The 21,855-nt window shown below is 42.9% G+C and overlaps 1 pseudogene; it reads right to left on the reverse strand.

The window, feature by feature from the left end:
• Positions 1–1,738: 1,738 nt before the first annotated feature.
• Positions 1,739–20,426, reverse strand: LOC138775525 (lactase/phlorizin hydrolase-like; annotated as a pseudogene).
• Between the last annotated feature and the right edge of the window lie 1,429 nt (positions 20,427–21,855).

The raw sequence follows: 21,855 nt of genomic DNA on the forward strand, positions 1-21,855 counted from the left end.
CGGAGACTGCTGGAATTGTCCGGAGGGTGTAGTGATCCCAGCTGAATCATTTGCGACTAAATGTTAGGCGTTGTACTGCAGTGAGTGGTGGGGTGTCACCACTCACCAAGTGTAAGTCAATAAAGTGTCACTGTCGTGAATTTTTTTTTTGCAGAAATCAATAGTCCAGGCGATTTTAAAAAACTTTGTAATTGGGTTTATTAGCCGAAAAATGCATTTTTATCATGAAAAATCTGTTTGAAACTCTTCCCCCTGTCTTCATTGTTCTCCTATGGAGAGAGCTAAATAAAAGACCAAAACAGGACAACAAAGAGTTAATCTACAAATACCCCACCCTCTATCTCCTCTGACAGTCACCACTGACCTCTCTGAGCTCTGATTACAGCTGTCCCAGCTCCGTGCCTGTAATCCTCTGTTATCTGCTTTCTGCTGTCAGCTAACTCCCTCCTCCCCCCTCCCCTCTCCCCAGAACAGACAGAGTATGTCTGATGCAACAATTTCCTGATTTTTTGCAGTGGATGGAAAGAGGAGGGAGGGGGGGACCTGGGAAAAGGCTTTTTAAATGCAGATAATGGCATATTTGGCTAATAAACCCAATTACAAAGTTTCCTAAAATCGCCTGGGCTATTGATTTCTGCAAAAAAAAAAAAAAACACGACAGTGACTCTTCAAGTTTTATCAATACACACACATATATATATATAATATATGTTTTTTGGCAAGAACCTCGCCGCTCCCGAAGTGTTTTTTTCTGTTTTGTTGTTTACAGCAGTGATTTTCAACCAGTGTGCCGTGGCACACTAGTGTGCCGCGACACATGGTCGCGTGTGCCGTGGGGAAAGTTCCCCAAACTATGGTGCCCCTGTGAAACAGGAGAAAACAATGGGGGAGAGACACCTGGGGATGGGGGAGAAACAGGGCAGAGAAGCAGGGGGGAGAGAAACATGGGGATGGGGGAGAGAAAACAGCGGAAGAGAAGCAGGGGGGAGAGAAGTTTGGTGGAGAAAAGCACAGGGAGAGAAGCATGGGGGAGAGAAGCACAGGAGAGAAGCAGGGGGGAGAAGTATGGTGGAGAGAAGCACAGGAGAGAAGAAGGGGAGAAGTATGGTGGAGAGAAGCAGGGGAGAGAGAAGCACAGGAGAGAAGCAATGGGGGAGAGAAGCAGGGGGGAGAAGTATGGTGGAGAGAAGCACAGGAGAGAAGCAGGGGGGAGAGAAGCACAGGAGAGAAGCAGGAGGGAGAAGTATGGTGGAGAGAAGCACAGGAGAGAAGCAGGGGGGAGAAGTATGGTGGAGAGAAGCACAGGAGAGAAGCAGGGGGGAGAAGTATGGTGGAGAGAAGCACAGGAGAGAAGCACAGGGGGGGAGAAGAAAACAGGGCCCAGGTTTCACACTGAGTGAGTATAAATACATTTAGAATCTATATTATGAACTATATGTATAATATGTACTGTTTTAGTGTCATTTTGTGCCATTTTGGTTGGTGGTGTGCCCCGGGATTTTTTAAGTATAAACAGTGTGCCGCGGCTCAAAAAAGGTTGAAAATCACTGGTTTAGAGAATCAGTAAAATGACCCTTGTGCCTCAGGTATCTCTTCTTATAGCCAATGTCACATGACTTAGTACCGCTCAGGTCTGACCTCTATCACGCACACACATATAAAGAGAGAACATCTTTTTTTATATAGTTTATTACACCCCACTCATTTACATCCATATTTTACATGATTCTACTCTCACAACTAAAATTTATCTGCTACTTTTACTTTTTTCCGCAGTTTAACATTAAGAATGACAAACAATATGACAATCAAAACGGCGGCAAGTAGGAGCGCAAATTCCACATATAAGGCGGTCATCGCATCCGAGGTGGAGACTTTCAGGCCAAGAAAGTGTACGACTGGCGGTTCCTGCACTTCTGGGGGTGCACCCGTGGTGGTGGCGGCTGTGGGCCTGGATGTTGTGACTGCTGGAAGGAAAGGAACTCTGGGTAAATACCAAGATGAAGAAGAATGGAGATCCTATTACTATGACCGGGGTTCAGACTGACCCACTTATCAGCTGCTGTATGTTCTGCAGGAAGTGGTGTATTCCTTCCTGTCTGGAGAGCAGGAGAGGTTTTCTATGGGGATTTGCTGCTGCTCTGGACAGTTCCTGACATGGACAGAGGTGGCAGCAGAGAGCACTCTATAGGGTGGAAAGAATACACCACTTCCTGCAGGACATACAGCAGCTGATAAGAACTGGAAGATTTTTTTAATAGAAGTAAACTACAAATCTCTGGCACTTATGAAAATATGTTTCATGAACAACTCCTTTAAAACTACATAAGCTGTTGAGAAATTTAGCAGTTTAACTCCACCCCCTGTGAGTCATGTGACCTAACAGCTAAGCTCTATGTAAGGGCTCGTTCACACAGAGCAAAAGCAGCTGAATTTCTGCGCTGAAATTTCAGCCGTTAAAATAGGTGCAGAGCTAATTTCCATTGTGTTGAATGGAAATTCTGCTCTGCAGTTCACACGGTGGAATTTCCGCACTGAACTAATCCGCTTTCCGCCAGAAGAATGAACATGTTCATTCTTCCGCTAGCGGAAGCCTATACAAATCAATGGGGCTCTGATTTTCTGTTTCAGCGCGTAATCAGCGCGGAATGCAAGGGTAATACAAGCGGAAATTACGCGCTGAATCAGCGCGGAAATGGGGGAAAAAAGGGGGGGAGGAGGATTCTAGTATATGTTCTGGTATAGTCTAGTTTACTCGCCAAATACTCGCTGAATTTCAGCGCTGAATACATGCGGATTCAGCGCGGATTCCTCGAGTATTCCGCGCTGAATTTGTCAAGAGCTGATTACGAGCTGAACACTTTCCTAGCCGAATACGCAGGGATTCTGCTTACATTCTGCTTATATTCTGCTCGGAATTCAGCGTCAGTTGATTTCAGGCGGAAATATTTCCTCACGTAATCCGCCCCTTTTGCTCTGTGTGAACGTAGCCTAACTGTCATCTAAGCTCCCACAATGCACTGCTTCTCTAGGAACTGGAACTAAGCAGACATTTGAATGCAGCTCTGAAGGAATATAAGGCAGCATGAAATTCTTTACCTGTACACAGATGAGGTAAGGTATGTAGTACATTAGCCTGCAGCCTACCAGGCCCATCTCTTTATGCTGGGTGGAGTTATACCAGGGATTGGGAACCTTTGGCCCTCCAGCTGTTGCAAAACTACAATTCCCATCATGCTCGGACAGCCAACAGTCATTTTTTGCGCCATGATCTCTAGTTTTTTATTAATATCATATTGGTGTAACAGAAAATTTTTGATCACTTTTTATCAATTTTTTTCTGATATATAATTTAAAAAAAAATCAGCAATTCTGCTGTGTTTTCTTTTGTTTTTGTTTAAGCTGTCCACCGCGCGGGAACAATAATGTAATATCCTAATAGATCAGCCAATTCTGCACGCTACGATATATAATATGTTTATTTCATTTTTTTTTTTTTATAATGGGCAAGGGGGTATATTAAACTTTTATTGGGGTCGGGGGTATAAGGTTTTTTTTTAATAATTTTTAAAACTTTTTTTACTACCCTTTTTTTTTTTACTCTTTTTTTCACAGTAAAACATGCATGATTTAATCTATGCTATGTCATAGCATAGCACAGATCAGTGTTATCGGCGATCTATGTATAGAGCCTGCCTGAGAGCAGACTCTATGCACAGATCGCCGAACTGACAGGAGGTAAGAGGCTTACCCCCGCCCATCGGTACATGAGATCGGGATATAGCTGCGGGGGACCCGATTACTCAGTAACAGATGCTTGTTCTGTCACTGAGTACCTTAAACACCGCGATCACTATAGACCGTAGCATTTAAGGGGTTAATAAGAGGCAGCTGCGGGATCGCAGCTGCCTCTTATTACCGCCGGCCTTGGACACACTGATGTGTGCGGGACCGTTTCTCACTGCAGCGGTCCCAGCACACATTAAACCCCTCCACTTGGCATGTGCAGCACGAACGTATATCTATGTATTGCTGACGTGAAGGGGTTATGAGGAGTACACACACATCTATTTGGGGCGGCATACAACACATGGGGTCTGGCCCCTCAAACGGGATGTGCTGGGATCTTATATTACTCTGTTAGATAAGCAAAACATAATGGAGCCCCCTGTAGTCTTTTTTTTTTCCTAGTCAACTTGATATATATGTTAAGTCCTGGGAAAAAAGAAGAAGCTGCTTTTATTGCACCAATTCTTATTGTAGCAGGAATCAATCTATCCGTGTGAAAAAGGACGCGGGGATCTGACATAGCTACTGAGCATGTGTGACCACTAGCACTTGGTGGGTGGGGTGAGGATACATGAGATGGACATTCTAAGAGGGAAAGTAAAGAACAGCAGGGGGCGCTGTGACTAATATGTAACAGCAATCTCTAGGCGCAGAAACACTTTTTTTTTAAATTATAGATAAAAACTTTATTGATAGGTCAAGCTCTTTTTTCCAACCCTGTATACACTGCCAATGTGGAATGCAAACAATTATTTAACCCATGAGCCCCCCCCAAACTGATTTAACAAACCACCGCCTGGTAATAAGTCTAGAAAGCTGATGAAAAACTAAACAGATCACTTTAGTAAGGACAGCTGAGCATTATTACCAGCTTGTACCCCTCATATGGGCTCCTCTATAGAATCTTCTGCACTAACCTTCAGGTTCCGGAGCTAGACAAGGATGAGACCCGTTATCTGGATCAGGGAAGCCATTGCACCGAACCAGAGATCTGTAGTATTTCACAGACGCTTAGGGAGGCGAGGCAGATTTGGGTCCGAAAAAATTCACATAATATAAAACCAAAGCGTTCAGCGTAACCTGATGCCCACTCAAAGTTATCCATCAGACTCCAGGCCGAGTATCCACGGAGATTAACATCATACGTACTTACAGGCTGAGGAACAGAAATGTAAGAGATAGAAGTATAATACTAAGCAACATTATAGTAATTACTTCTATATAAGAGCCGTAATATAGTAGTCATATTCTTGTATATAGGGGGCAGTATTATAGTAGGTATATCCCTGTATATAGGGGCAGTATTATAGTAGTTATATTCTTGTATATAGGAGCAGTATTATAGTAGTTATATAATGCAATGGAGAAAGAGGAATCCGCACTCACCGGTCAGCAGAGAGAGTAGGTTTAATGATCCAAACACCAGAGGCTGTGGCTGGGAGGGGGAAGGTGTTACGCAGGTGAGCTCCTTACAGCAACAATTGTTTCTCGCCTGCTCGGCGCTTCGTCTGGCCAGACGAAGCGCCGAGCAGGCGAGAAACAATTGTTGCTGTAAGGAGCTCACCTGCGTAACACCTTCCCCCTCCCAGCCACAGCCTCTGGTGTTTGGATCATTAAACCTACTCTCTCTGCTGACCGGTGAGTGCGGATTCCTCTTTCTCCATTGCATTATTATACTGATCTTCCAAGTTTCCAGCACCCCGGTTTACCAGGTTTATCCAACAACGACTGTTTACTGCATTTACCTGCCCTCGGTCCTACTCAAGTGGCGACATCAGCTGGTGCCGGCTGAACCCTTCTCACCCATCTGTATTATAGTAGTTATATTCTTGTATATAGGAGCAGTATTATAGTAATTATATTCTTGTATATAGGAGCAGTATTATAGTAGTTATATTCATTCTTGTATATAGGGGCAGTATTATAGTAGTTATATTCTTGTATACAGGAGCAGTATTATAGTAGTTATATTCTTGTATATAGGGGGCAGTATTATAGTAGTTATATTCTTGTATATAGGAGCAGTATTATAGTAGTTATATTCTTGTATATAGGAGCAGTATTATAGTAATTATATTCTTGTATATAAGAGCAGTATTATAGCAGTTATATTCTTGTATATAGGAGCAGTATTATAGTAGTTATATTCTTGTATATAAGAGCAGTATTATAGCAGTTATATTCTTGTATATAGGGGCAGTATTATAGTAGTTATATTCTTGTATATAGGAGCAGTATTATAGTAATTATATTCTTGTATATAAGAGCAGTATTATAGCAGTTATATTCTTGTATATAGGGGCAGTATTATAGTAGTTATGACACGAACTGGAGAGAATGGAACGGCTGCACATCCCATCTATGGCTGATACTAATGCCGCTAGGCTTATATTAAAAATCAACACCAGAGTGTCTGTATATGAATTGATCAAGCCATATTGCCCCGTGTACCACCGCGCAGGTCCTCTGGTCCACACGGGTCCCTACGCTAACTCCACACCGTGTCGGTCAGCGACCGCCAACCCCGCAAAGCGTGCACATGCAGGGAAGGGAGGCCATGGAACGGCCCTGCAACCCCAATGTCACAGGACCAGCACCACCGGCGGGGAAGGCTGCCCCCAAACGACACAAGTATGGATATGGTATAACACTTACCATTGCTGCTCTCACAGAATGGGGAAAACATAAGGTCCAGACATGTGAGCACAGGCATATCCTGCTAATTTTGGTCATGTGGGTCTTATAAAGGAGTGCTAGCGGCACTAGTATCAGCCATAGGTGTGAGGTGCAGGACTCTGTTTCTTCCCTGAAACGCATTATAGTAGTTATATTCCTGTATATAGGAGCAGTATTATAGTAGTTATATTCTTGTATATAGGAGCAGTATTATAGTAGTTATATTCCTGTATATAGGGAGCAGTATTATAGTAGTTATATTCCTGTATATAGGAGCAGTATTATAGTAGTTATATTCTTGTATATAAGAGCGGTATTATAGTAGTTATATCCTGTATATAGGAGCGGTATTATAGTAGTTATAGTCTTGTATATAGGAGTAGTATTATAGTAGGTATATCCCTGTATATAGAGCAGTATTATAGTAGTTATATTCTTGTATATAGGAGAAGTATTATAGTAGTTATATTCTTGTGAGGGGTGTGAGCGCCCGCTATCCATCTGTCCTCCCATCACCTTTGGATTGATGTCGCATTGAGATAAATTTACTCAGCTTGCAGCATTGGGTGAGTGCCCCAGTCTTTTTTCTACGTTTTATTCGCATTATAGTAGTATATTCTTGTATATAGGAGCAGTATTATAGTAGTTATATTCCTTTATATAGGAGGCAGTATTATAGCAGTTATATTCTTGTATATAGGAGCAGTATTATAGTAGTTTATATTCTTGTATATAGGGGCAGTATTATAGTAGTTATATTCCTGTATATAGGGGGCAGTATTATAGTTTGTTATATTCTTGTATATAGGATATACAAGAATATATAATAGTCTGATTGTGGCCAGCTCACCCGCTATATCCCCGCAGTTGGTGCCACGGCAAAAAATGAGAGCCAGGGTAACAAATTGTGAAAGGAAATTTAGCACCAGATCAGCAGAAAATAGCAAGATAATTCTTCTTTATTGGAAAATCTTCACATAACAGGGACAGTATATACAGTATATACTGTTCCTATTATGTGAAGATTTTCCAATAAAGAAGAATTCTTTGCTATTATCTGCTGATCTGGTGCTAAATTTCCTTTTCACAATACAAGAATATATATATTGCTCCTGTGTGTAATTTATGTATAAGTGAGGATTGGATTTGGGTGACTGACATAATTCGCAGATCCATTTTGCTAGCGTTCTATATAATTCTGTACCTTTTAGCGCCTCGTTTATATAATGCTTATAATAATGTATTCTCCATTCATCATTCAGATTCGTCCCGACCTCAGATATGCCATTTTCTGTGATATATATAGCGGGGTTGTTCAAATCTTCTTTTATCCAGCGTAATAACCTTCTTAGGCCAAATGGTGTCACTTTCAGCCAAATGCTTCCAGATCCAAGCCAGCTCCGATCTCTCAATAAATAAACCCCCCTGTAATCATATAGAAAAAAAAAATCCATAAAATCTTTGTTTTTTGTTAGAACCAAATCATCTTCTCTCTGTCAGCCATCACCTGTCCCCCTTCATAAGCCTGGTAGTCTATATCATAGCCCAATACTTCTCCAATCAGAACTGTAGTGTAGTGGTTGAGGCCAAAGAAGTCGTACGTCCCTTTAATTCTTCGCTTATCAGCTTCAGTAAATTCTGGGAGCCTGGACATAAAAATATGGAAATTACAATAAGAGGAAAATAATTCAGCCTTGGTGGGGATCATAGATGTGTATCTAAGCCCGTACCACCTCCAGACCAAAAAACATTCCTTACATTTACTATTTCTTCATGCCCAAATCAATTGTAAATGCTACTCATCCATCATAATAAGATTTTATTTAAAGAAGCGGTTACAAGGTTAAAGCTGACCTCCCGTCATTGTCAGTATACTCACCGGCTCTGGTTCAGACCTCCAGCCAGGCTCCTCTCTCGGACTCTAGACTTCATAATTTCTGGATAGTCCCCAGTTTTAAAAATCGGATATGCAAACCAGCCGGTGAAAAACTGTCGGTGAAAATAACGGCAGGTGAGAAACCGTATTTTGTTTCTCTCTTTTCTCCGTGTTTTGCACTCCTCCTGTAAGACCCACATGACCGCAATTAGCAGGAGACACCTGAGTGCTCATGGTTTTAATCCCTCCTGTCTGTCCCATTCTATCTTTGATAGCTATGGTGAGTGCAATACCTTATCCGACTTGTGCTGTTTGGGGGCAGCTTCCTCCGCCGGTGGTGCTGGCTGGGTTTTGGTGTGGCATTTTTGGGTCTGGTCCTGTGGCATGGGGGTTGCAGGGCCGTTCCATGGCCTCCCTTCCCTGGACTGTGCACGCCTGCGGGGGTGGTGGTCGCTGACCGGCCACAGTGTAGTACTTAGTGTAGGGACCCCATTTGTATCAGATACCTGCACGCGGTACATGGGGCAGTGTGGCTTGATCAATTAACATACAGAATTCTGATGTTTTTTATGCAGCCGAGAGGCACTAGTGTCAGCATAGGTGTGAGGTGCAGCAACTCTTTTTCTTCTCTGAACCAGTAACTACTATAATACTGCTCCTATATACAGGAATATAACTACTATAATACTGCTCCTATATACAGGGAATATAACTACTATAATACTGCTCCTACTATACAAGAATATAACTACCATAATACTGCCCCTATATACAAGAATATAACTACTATAATACTGCTCCTATATACAAGAATATAACTACTATAATACTGCTCCTATATACAGGAATATAACTACTATAATACTGCCCCTATATACAGAATATAACTACTATAATACTGCTCCCTATATACAAGAATATAACTACTATAATACTGTCCATATCATATTATACAGAATAAAATTACTACTATAATAATGCTCTCTATATCAAGAATATAACTACTATAATAGTAAAAGACTCATTATAAAAGACCACTATAATATAAAAGACTTGTTATAACTTGTTATCACTCAATCCTGTTTATTCTTGGCTAAGGAGTCCAGTGGGTGGTCCTACTCACTGACTGTTTATCTTTACATGTACTGTACACTGTCACCTGAAAAGCTGTCAATAACCTCCCCTGTATGCGTGTGCATACAACTATAACTGTCAGTGAGTAAGACCACCCACTAGACTCCTAAAGCCCATGAATGTGCAAAGGATTGAATGATATAAGTTGGTCTTTTCCCTCAAAACTATATCTGTTCTATAACATGGTACATGTAACCAGTGTAACTGGTTCCCTTTAATGCAGTTATAATCCCTGACCCCCCACCCCACAGATGTTACATACCATCAAATACCTCCATGTCGCCTCCACATCCTCTTGTTTATAAGGATTAATAGGTTCGCCCCAGTCACAGTTGAGGGTGATGGAGATCAGACCGCCCTGAGAGGCTCTGTACTTATCATTATACAGGTGCCATACCTCTGCGTGGGCTTAATCAGGTTATGTCCCACCACATACACACCAATCCCTGGGGATACGACTCCTAAGAGGAACAACAATTTTCAACAACTACAAAGGATTGTGGGAAAAGAATTTAAAACCCAATGGGTCACAGAAAATATATATAAACATAGGCTGTTATATAGGAGACTACTACCCAGGCAACAGGATGAGAATGGGCAACCTGTGGGGTGCAATAGTGTGATGTGAAGGCCACAACATCTCTAGACTTGGCCGGAAGCCCTAAAAGTCCTATATGTGCTACGGGGCTCCTGTACAACTTCTCCCTACAGCCTGGTTTCTGTGTTGGTCTCTCCTCCTTGGTGATGCCTAAGATTGGACTAGGAAGTGATGCTCCAGGATACTTTCTTGCGGGAGAACACTGAGGCCTAACTAATAGAAGGAGGTAGTTACGTCCACCTCAGCCTTCCTCACTCTACCACTAATTCTACTAGACTAGACTCCCACTCTGACAATGAACGTTTCCATCATGCAGTAGTATCGGGGAGAGTAGTTGGCCATACAGGCACCACTTGTTGAGTTCTCTGGAAACCATTTTCAGTTTGTGCATCTGAGTGTTTGCGAGCCGCCTCCCGCAAAGAGGGAAAAAGGTGGAAAGTTGCAAGAACCAGAACTGGTGAACATGACCTTAAGATGATGCTAGACAGGTGCGGCCAATTGGTGACTACAGTGTCATCTGGGGTGTTGGAAGCTGATCTCACAACCTGTGCTGCTGGGACTATTTTAGTTGCCTGTCTCTCCTGGCTGGAGATGACCAGTAAAGACGTCATAACAGCACCGCAGTTCTTCATCTGTTTCCTTATGGCCGCACTCTCTGAAACCTGTCTGTGACCATCTCCTCACCTGGCTAGTCATACGGCTTTGCCTCCAGACTGTACTGTGCCTGCATTTGTTGGACACCCCTATGTTTGTGCTTTATGGCAATTACAATAGGGTCCATTGGTCAAAAAAAGTGTCTACAGTCCATTATGAAACTCTAAGAGACCAGGGGGAGGTAGAGTTGCTGCATAAAGAATCTTACCTGCATGTACAATGTTACTATCTTCCCCTACCTAGGCCTAAAGCACTACAATAAAGATGTCATCTTTTATTATTTCTTTCACTCTCTAATGATAATGAGATGACTCTGCAGACTTGGCTCCAGTCTACACAGCAAAGCTTAAAAGTAGTGTGCAGAAAACAGAAAACGCCTGCCTATTGTGTGCAACCCAGTGTGAAATCTGGTATACTTCAGGGTCACTTTGATGATCACCTATGTCTTTATAACAAATATACCATGTACTCAACCCTTTTGATGATGTCTGCCGGGCTATTATGTGTTATTGTGCATTGCTCTTCACTATACATAATAAAAGCATATTGGTGGCATTGTATGGAACACATACATATCCCATTAAACCAGTAGACACCTCCTAAAGTCTGATGGTATGAGAAGGGTATCAGTTCTCACTGGAGTTTTTTTTTTTAAATAACTATAATGTATAGTGATTACCTGGTGCAAGGCCTCCTTCTCCATAGCCCACATTGGCAATGATATACGGCTCATTCAGAGTGATCCAGAATTTCACTTTGTCACCCAGTCTTTGGAATAGAACTTCAGCATAGTCCTTAAACCTATCTATTATGGTCTCGTTCTCCCAACCACCGACATTCTGCAAAGCTTGAGGAAGATCCCAATGGTATATAGTAACCTGCATAGACGAAAGCATGTTGAGTATTGTCAATGGATATAGTCACCTACATTGTGGATTGGTTAACAAATTGGAATCACGTATGGGGGTTGAATTACCAGTGGTGTAATACCAGCAGCCATCATGCCATCGATCAGGCGAGAGTAGTAACTTAGTCCGGCTTCATTTATGTGATTTGTGGTCCCATCAGGAAGAATTCTGGGCCAGGAGATTGAGAATCTGTAATTGAGACTCCAGATTCTTGAGAAGTTCTATGTCCTTGTCAACCCGGTAGTAGCTGCCGCACGCCACGTCTCCGTTACTACCATCATGAATCTTATCTGCTGTATGAGAAAACGTATCCCAGATACTGAGGCCTTTTCCATCCGCCCTCCAGGCCCCTTCAATCTAAAAAGAAAGAAAATATTTTCTTTTGAATTTTTTCTTTAATATCATTTTCTTGCCGGAAGCAATTTCGAATGGGAAAAAAAATTGCTAAAGTTTTTCAATGCATTCACCCAAAAAGACAAAAAAAATTTGCGCAACACTGTAAACTGCGTAAAACAAGAATTTACAATTTTTTTAAACAATTTTACACCAAAAGCCTTGATAAATTACCCTACAGATGGCAACACTGAGCACAACAGAAGATCCTTCCAGGGTGAAGTATGAGATGCATATAGCTGCAGGTAATAAAATGTCAAGTACTCACCTATCTTATTCCCATCCACTCATGCCCTGATGTTACTGTGGACCCTTGCTTGCTTTTGCTTGAGCATTACATCATCGCTCTGGCTGGCGAATAAATGTGTTGGTCACACGTTGAGTACGTCAAGACCAAGGAACCACAATGTGGCAACTTAGTAAGCCTCGGTTCACACAGCATTTTGCAATCTGTTTTATGCAAATAAACTGATGAAAAAAAACAGATGCACTTTAAGAAAAGGATCAAAAAACAGATCAAAACGCATCCTTTTTTTAGCATACACAAAAACGGGGTCAACCACATTTCTGTGTACGCTAAAAAAGGATGCGTTTTGATCGTTTTTTCATTCTTTTCTTTATAATGGACGTCAATGGGAAAACGGATTAAAACGGATGCACACAAATGCATGTTTTTTTTGTTGTTGCATAAAACGGATTGCAAAAACACATTGTGAACCCAGCCTAGTATACATATATATACCGTGTGGGAATTTGGTATTTTCAGCCAGATGCAACGCTGAGGTTTCCTACCAAATCTAGATAACTATTCAGCCTAAAGTTAAGACGTCTCCTATAGCTCCCTTTACCTACTTTACCTGAAAAGCTGAGGAGGCTACACCCCAAGCAAAGCCATCCCGGAACTCTCCATATAGAAATTCCTCATCCTTCTCCATGGGGATGCCATTATTACCAATGACTTCAGCATAGTAAATAGCTGTGCGTTTTGCAGCCCTTGCACGTGTAGGGTGATTGAAATCCACATGGTGAAGACCAAACCGGAATCTGTATCCTTGAATCCACTCGAAGCTGTCCATAAGAGAGTTGATAGAGTAGCCTCTCAGATTCACACCGTCTAAACTGAGAGCTTATAGGGAAGAAAACAGAATCATTGTAGTTGCATCCCGTACTGGTATCTACCTATGTATAACTAGCAAAGAAAGTCTCTCCACATCTACTCAACAAAAAATCTATCACTTTATTATTATAATAGCCTCTAGCAGGGTGTAATAGGTCAGTAGGCCGTTTCATGGCCATGGCTGACATCACAGCTTAACCTAACTCATTGATTATGTCACTGAAGTGGGCGTTTGGGGGGGAGGGGTCCAGCACAAGGAATCTGTCTAGAAGATGATGCCGCTACTACTGACCATAAGATTTAGACAATGAAGTATCTGAGATATCTCCTATCCCAGCTGTTTGGACAGCAAATGTCAACTTTTGACGGAACCATTGTTGTTTGACATTTGACACTCTACATTATATCCTCGCTTGGTGAACTTTGCTACTAACCTTTAAGAGTTTCATCAATATATGTCTTGTGATAAGAAATTCGAGCAATGTCATCAAAATCGGTGCTCCTGTCCATTGCAACTCCATTCTCAGTGATATATATAGGGGCATCTTCGTACTCTTCTTTCACCCAGTAAGAAGCCTCCTGAGGCCCCAGGCTACTGCTTTGACGTTTTCATCAGCCGTGTGCGGCCAGCTAGCATCAACCTCTTCTGTAATGTCAATGTCATTTTGGAAAGATGGGGAAGAAAGGATTGCAGTTTTATGTTGAACTATTTTTGTGGAGTAGATGTTTATGGAGAAAACATCAGCTGTCCCTTGAATGTAGGCCTTCTCCTCATCAGTAAAAGCTGGAAGTCTGGAAGATTGGAGACCTTGTAGCTCACTCTTGCTGGCCATCTGCCATTTCATTACCTCTGGGTAGTCACCATTTTTGAAGATTGGGTGTGCAAACCATCCCAAGGTGAATTGCAGGTAGCGATCTGCAGCTTCTATGTCCCTTGGTTCTGTGTGGTCTTTGGGTTCCACCCAGTTAGTGTTGAGGCTCAGAGAAATGACACCTCCTTGACTTTTTCGATGTTGCTCATCGTAGGTATGATAGACTCTGGCATGGACTTTGATAAGATTGTGAGCCACTCTGTACGGAGCATAACCAGGATCATCTTTCACTCCAGGTGGATAGAGACCAGTCCCATAACCAGCAGTAACAATGGTGTGGGGTTGGTGAAAAGTCATCCAGAACTTGACCCTATCTCCAAATGTTTTAAAACAATAGACTGCATAGCTGTGAAATGCCTCAAGGACTATATCACTCTCCCAGCCACCGATGTCCTGGAGAGCCTGAGGGAGGTCAAAGTGGTAAAGGGTGACCTTGGTGAGATGTTGTTTGCCAGTAGACCATCAATGAGCCTGTTATAATACTCCACACCCTTAGCATTGACCGTGCCCTGTCCAGTTGGGAAGATTCGAGACCATGAGATGGAGAAACGGTAACTGTTGACGCCTAGACCCCTAAGCATGTACAAGTCCGCATCTAGCTGGTGGTAACTATCACAGGCAATGTCTGCGTTGCCATTATCGAAAATATTTCCTGGGATATGTGTAAAGTGTCCCATATACTTGGTCCTTTTCCATCTTCATTCCATCCTCCTTCAATCTGAAACGCTGAGGTCGAGACTCCCCACTTAAAATCACTTGGAACAGTAGAATAATGGTACATGTCCCTTTCAAAAGCCGATTGTCCTGAGAACCTCTCCCATACCACTTTAGCCTTTGAGGGGACTTCTGATGCTGGTAGAGCTGATGTGTTTCTCATACCTGCCCATTGTGCATGATAAACTTTTTTGGCCAGTTTCGTGATTGGGAAGCCATTATTTTCAGCAATGCTGGAAATGAGATAAGCCGATTGCTTGGGGGTTCTTGGTCTGTTTCCATTTTCAAAATCTACATGATGTAAACCAAATCTTTGACTGTATCCTTGAGGTCCCTCAAAGCCATCCAGGAGGGAGCGGACTATATAGCCATGTACAGTCACATTGTCAGTATGTACAGCTGTAACAAAATTAGAATTTATGGAGTGAGAACAACACACAAAAACTAACATGAATTAAAATACTAAAATATGTATATAATAATAATATAATATATTATTAATAATATATGTATATAATCTATTTCCCTCTGGATACCTTCCAACAACAGTTGTGTAGAATAAACCTGAAAACACCACAAGTTTACCTTTCAGAGCTTCATTGATGTAAGCCGCCAGGTACTCCACCCTATCCTTGTCATTGTACACCTCTCCGGTGTATGGTGTTGGCATACCATTTCCGGTTATATATATGGGTAGCTGTCCTTTTGTGTATTCTTCCTTGACAAAGTTCAGAAGCCTCCTGAGACCCCATGGCACCACGTAGAGCCATGGAGAAGAAGTGGACGGCCATGAAGGATCCACATGTGGTGCGAATCCTCCAATGTTATCATAATGAGCCACACAGCTACCACTTTCGGAGGCATTGACCATTCGGGAAGTATAGTGGGAGATGCCAAGGAAATCTGCAGTGCCTTTGATATCGGCCTTCTCCGCCTCAGTAAATGTGGGCAGCTGAGCCACTGTAGAGGAGCACTGAGTATTTATGTGATTGACTTGTGTCTTAAGAACTTCTGGGTAGTCCCCATTGACAAGAATTGGATGGGCAAACCACCCAAGCATGAACTGGAGATATCGCTCGGCTGCACTCACATCATCTGGATTAGTAGGGTCTTGTGGTTCTGCCCAGTCTGAATTCAGAGAGATTCCCACCTGACCTTGTTGCGAGGCCCGGTACTTGTCATTATATACATGCCAGGCCTTAGCGTGAGCTTTCACAATGTTGTGTGTCACCTATGAGGTACAATGTAGAAGACTAAATCAGTGAAATGCTCATCCATTCCATGTAAAAACAGCTTATAAAGACTAAGGGCTAGATGGGTCTCAGCATCTGGAGCACCACTAATCCAAACTTCTGACATGTCTCTATGATATACCTTGATACACTATTAGGCTATGTTCACACTACGTAAAACTACGGCCTTAGTTCTCGCCGCAGAGCTACGGCCGTAGTTTTGCGGGGTGGAACATAACCTTACTTTCAATCGGATCCTGGCCGGAGCGTACACACATCGTATATGCTCCGGCCGGGATCTATGCGGCGCCGCAAATAACTGACAGGTCAGTTTTCTGCGGCCGGAATTCAGTGAATTCTGGCCGCAGAAAGACCTGTCAGTTCACACAGTGAAGCGAACGGCTCCGGCAGCTTGCTTCACTGTGTACTATGGGAAGCTCTGATACGCCCGCATCAGAGCTCCGCGGCCGAAGGATCATCTGGCCAGTACTTAAGTACCGGCCGAGATGATCCGGCCAGAGACCCCGGGCGGGTCACGGAGCGGCCAGTCTCTTATGTAGTGTGAACATAGCCTAATATAGGACAAATAGGAACAAGGAAAATAATTAAAAATACTTTCTAAAGATTCTTTTTTAACTAATTTTGTATTTTCTAAAAGAATTTTGCAATACTCAGATCTTGCTTCCTGCTTGTACCTTGAAGGAGGCAATTCCTGGATCACTGACCATGGGCGCATGTTGTCCGGTGCCATAACCAGCGTAACTCACCACCCAAGGTTCATGGAATGTATCCAGTGTTTTACTCTATCTCCGAAAGTGCTAAAGCAGAAATCTGCATATTCCATAAACGCCTGGATGGTGGATTCATCCTGCCAGCCCCCGGACTCCTGCAGAGCTTGGGGCAGATCCCAGTGATACAACGTCACCATCGGTGTGATGTTTTCTTTGATTAACCTATCAATTAATCTGTTGTAATACTTCACACCAGCTGCGTTGACTTTGGATTTCAGTCCTGTTGGGAATATTCTGGACCAGGAGATGGAGAAGTGATAGACCTTAGACTGGAGGCCCTTCAGGAGATACACGTCATAATCAATCTTGTGATAGGTGTCACAGGCCACATTGGCAGTTGCATTGTTATCAGCATTACCATTTTGCCCAAAAACATCCCATATAGATTGTCCTTTATCCCCCTCGGCCCAGCCTCCTTCTACTTTGAAGGCTGAAGAGGAGGAGCCCATACGAAAACCATTGGGGAATGTGCCCTGCAAGAAGGCGTCCTCTCTGCTGGTGTGTCGCCGGAAAATTTCTCCCAGACTGTGGTAAATGCCGAGCGGGATGATAAAGTCTTCTCCACAGGATTCTGAGATCTATAAGATATAGGACAAAAGGTTAGTATATAGAACATTAAAACAAAGGTCTTTACTTACTAAAGAATATATGCTTCTTATGGATATGGAGAGGGATATCTGGCTATTCCCGTGTTTTGAGACTCGTAACTGAGGCTCCACGGACCCCTTTTTTGCATATTCAAATTTTGTATGGGACAATCAATGGAGACTCGTAAATGAGTACTCCATTGGAATTTTTCACTGTTCTCCCTGAGTTCAGTGATTGTTGTGTTTTTTTGGTCTATTTATCATTGCCCCAGTAGCCAGAATCCTACTCCACACTGACGAGGGGCAAATACCCCGAAACTGCAGTCTGTGGGTGGATGCCTACCCTTGGTAACCCTTGTCTTATGTCGTTATACTCGCCACAGAGTTAGACTTTGACTTACAGGGGCCACCCTGGTGTTTCCCTATTTAGGTCCCAAAGCTCGCAACAGAGTGAGGACCTGAGGGACTAGGTATCAGGGTGGTTTGGTGCTCTCCCCACTAGGAGGCACCCCTTGGCTTCCTTCTCTGGAGAGAGGGATATCTGGCTATTCCCGTGTTTTGAGACTCGTAACTGAGGCGCCACGGACCCCTTTTTTGCATATTTATATGCTCCTTATGGACTTTGCTTTGACCACTATTTGTTTCTTGCATCATCTACAATTTGATGGTTCTTGAGTCTCTTGGGACTTGTCATTACTAACAAGGTTGTTTAGGCTCCTGATCCTTTTGCACACCACAAAAGCTAACATGACTATGAATGGAGAGGTGTCTGGGCATGTGCTCGTTTATCTATATTGAAGCAATGGGTAGTTACCCCATAGACTTCAGTGAGTCAATGATAAGCATGGTCAATTTCCATCTGGTCTACTCCTCTATGTCGTTTTCTTAAAGAGTCACTGTCGTATTTTTTTTTTTTGCAGAAATCAATAGTCCAGGCGATTTTAAGAAACTTTGTAATTGGGTTTATTAGCCAAATCTGCCATTATCTGCATGTAAAAAGCCTTTTCCAGGTCCCCCCTCCTTCCTCTTTTTCATCCACTCCAAAAAATCTGAAAATTGTGACTTGTTGCATGAGTCACTCTGTCTGTTCTATAGAGAGGGGAGGGGGGAGGAGGAAGGAGGGAGTTAGCCGGCAGCAGAAAGCAGATAACAGAGGATTACAGGCACGGAGCTGGGTGACAGCTGTAATCTGAGCTCAGACAGGTCACTGGTGACTGTCACAGGAGATATCCCGTGAGGGATTTGTAGATTAACTCTTTGTTGTCCTGTTTTAGTCTTTTCTTTAGCTCTCTCCATAGGAGAACAATGAAGACAGGGGGGAGAGCTTCAAACTGCTTTTTCATGTTAAAAATGCATTTTTCGGATAATAACCCAATTACAAAGTTTCTTAAAATTGCCTGGACTATTGATTTCTGAAAAAAAATTCACGACAGTGACACTTTAAGGTCCCCATTGATGCAATGTTGAATTGAGTTGAGTTCAGTGATTGTTTTTTGGTCACGGGGTTAGGGTATGCACCTATTCTACGGCATGAGGAGCAGGAGGAGAAGGAATCACTTTCTGGCAGACTTTACCATAGCTATGGCTCACCTTACATTCCCAGCAGGTGGGGTAGGTAACAAATAACTTATGTCGTATCCCACGAGTCGGGGGAAGGAATCGCTGATTCCTGTAATGATACAACACAGTTTAATTGCTAACATAATTCTGTTTATCACATTTTTAAATAGTAAAACCTGTGTGAATGCAACAGTGACAAGCCCATACTACTTATCAGTAATGCAGTCATTGTGTCTGCATGAACAATACCGACCTATTGGCATCGAGGCTCCCTTCAGCTCATCCAGGTAACAGCATCATTAGGGAACAGCTGCTGGGGACTGGGAAACCTTAATGAAACAGCTGCCTGATACTGGGGACCTCACATGGAGCGGCCACTGGAGACTGGGGGACCTCACATGGAGAGGCACTGGAGACTGGGGGACCTTACATGGAGAGGCCACTGGAGACTGGGGGACCTCACATGGAGAGGCCACTGGAGACTGGAGGACCTTACATGGAGAGGCCACTGGAGACTGGGGGACCTTACATGGAGAGGCCACTGGAGACTGGGGACCTCACATGGAGAGGCCACTGGAGACTGGGGGACCTCACATGGAGAGGCCACTGGAGACTGGGGGACCTCACATGGAGCAGCTGATGGAGGCTGGGGGACATCACATGGAGAGGCCACTGGAGACTGGGGGACTGGATGGACCTCACATGGAGAGGCCACTGGAGACCAGGGGACCTCTCATTGAGTAGCTGATGGAGACTGGGGGACCTCACATGGAGAGGCTGCTGGAGACTGGGGGATGTCACATGGAGGGGCTGCTGGAGACTGGGCAATCTCACAAGGAGCGGCTGCTGTAGACTAGGGGACCTCACATGAATGGGCTGCTGGATACTGGGGGATTTGACATGGAGTGGCTGCTGGAGACTGGGGGACCTCACATAGTGAGGCCGCTGTAGACTGGGGGGACCTCACATGCAGAGGCTGCTGGAGACCGGGGGACCTCAGATGGATTGATTTGCACTCCAGACCTGAATCCAATAGAAAACCTATAAGAGTAGCTAAGTGGTTGTGTAGAGGCTTGTAGCTCTGAACCCCAGAGCCTCAATGACCTGAGGTCCTCCCTTTAAGTAGAGGATACCATGAGGGATACCATTTTATAAGTAGTGTGCATAAAAATATATAAAAATGTTAACTTAAACATAAATGAAGATACCATATGATGATTGGCCTATAGGGCTGGGCTGGTCCACACTTTGCATTTGGATCAATTTTTTAAGCCAAAACTAGAAGTTGGTCTAAAACAGAGAAAAAGGTGCAAATCTTTCAAGTATAATTATGTTGATTCCATTCCTGGTTTTGATCAGAAATACTATATGTGACTCCAACCTATACTGTATCATCCTTCTCTATAGCCAATAGTCATTGACACAATGGTCGTTGTCTCACCCGAGTATACATGGAACATGAAAACATATTTTTCATCCTCTGGTAAAACATTGCAGTCAGTCAGGGATAAAGTGAAGACGAGAATCTCCATGTTCTTCTGCAAAACAAGTCGAATAATATCCATGATATTCATCTTAATTGTCACTGTCCATGATGTCCATAAAAGAAGCAAAAATTAAGAAATATATGAAAAATAATGTCTGGCTGTAAGGAAACTGGTTAAGCCAGGGGCTCTCCCCCAGTTTCCTATAGATGTACAAGTTAACCCCTTGACTCCACATCTACTTTTGGGGATAAGGACGAAGCCCTATTTTTGAAAGCTGACCTGTCTCCTTGTACGTGCTAATATTTTTTGAAATTTCTTTGTGAAAAACTCTAAAATGTCTCAATTTTTATTTTAAAGTTTGCATTTTTGTGTATAGCAACAGGAACAAAGATCAGTTACAGCAACAGGAGACGGGGATGACTATCGGGTACACTAACGGGTGTTTTTAGCTACAATAATGGGGCATAGGGCGGATCAGGTACAGCAACAGGGATGACTGTTAGGTACAGCAACAGGGGTCAAGGGCGACCATTATGTACAGAAAAAAGGGTCAAGGGCAAGGGTACTGTACATGACTGTGCTGGTGCTGTTCTTTCTTAGCTTGGAACTCCTCCCACACACAGAGAAGATCAGAGATGGGAGAGCTGTCAAAGGCCGGATTCTCCTGTCATTCATACTGAAATTGATCCACCTACAATGACCAAACTCTGCAAGGCAAGCGCGGATAGGCCCTTTGCTGGTTGCCGCCACTTGCTGGCATTACTGAAAGTGCGCGGCGACAGTTTATCCAATTCATGCACATGTTTGTGTGGGGTTGCGCTAATGTAAATGTTTTGTCAATGTAATGGTAAGTAAAGGTCACTACTCCTGACCTATCTGTTTTAGTGAATCTTTGCGTTCCTTATGAAATAATAATTCTGGATCATGTTCCTTGCGTTGAGTTGCGTCTGCCATCAAACTGTGTAGGGACTCCCCAGGCGGCTATTCAGTTAGGACTGTAATGGTTAAAAACCGTGGTGTAGGGGTAAATCACCTGTCTAGACATCAACAAGGTTTTTTTTCCCCAGGGTTTAATTCCCTGATAGAAATGAAATATAGTCATTTATTTTTCTTTCTTTTCTCATTATTGTATTATTTTTAAAAGTGCAAAGAATTCCCAATCAGGTCCAAATTAGTTTTAAAATTCAGTTTTTTTTATACAATGATGAGAAAAAATAAAAATTAAATAACAGTACTTCCTTTCCATCAGGGGAAGTAAACCCAGGAAAAAAAAAAACACTTGGTTTCTAGACAGGTGATTGACTCTTTAGGTCCCAGCTCAAATAGAGTTAAGCTTGGAGATTCAACTATATTTAATTGCAGATTATTCCTTTTTAGGCAGTTTAACTATGTCAGGGGAGAAGGTAATACCCCTTTAAGGGACATTTGCACTGCTGAGATTCCAGACTGGTTATCATATATACCTAT

The sequence above is a fragment of the Dendropsophus ebraccatus genome, unplaced genomic scaffold, assembly GCF_027789765.1.
Source record: "Dendropsophus ebraccatus isolate aDenEbr1 unplaced genomic scaffold, aDenEbr1.pat pat_scaffold_1703_ctg1, whole genome shotgun sequence".
Classification (NCBI taxonomy): Eukaryota; Metazoa; Chordata; class Amphibia; order Anura; family Hylidae; genus Dendropsophus; species Dendropsophus ebraccatus.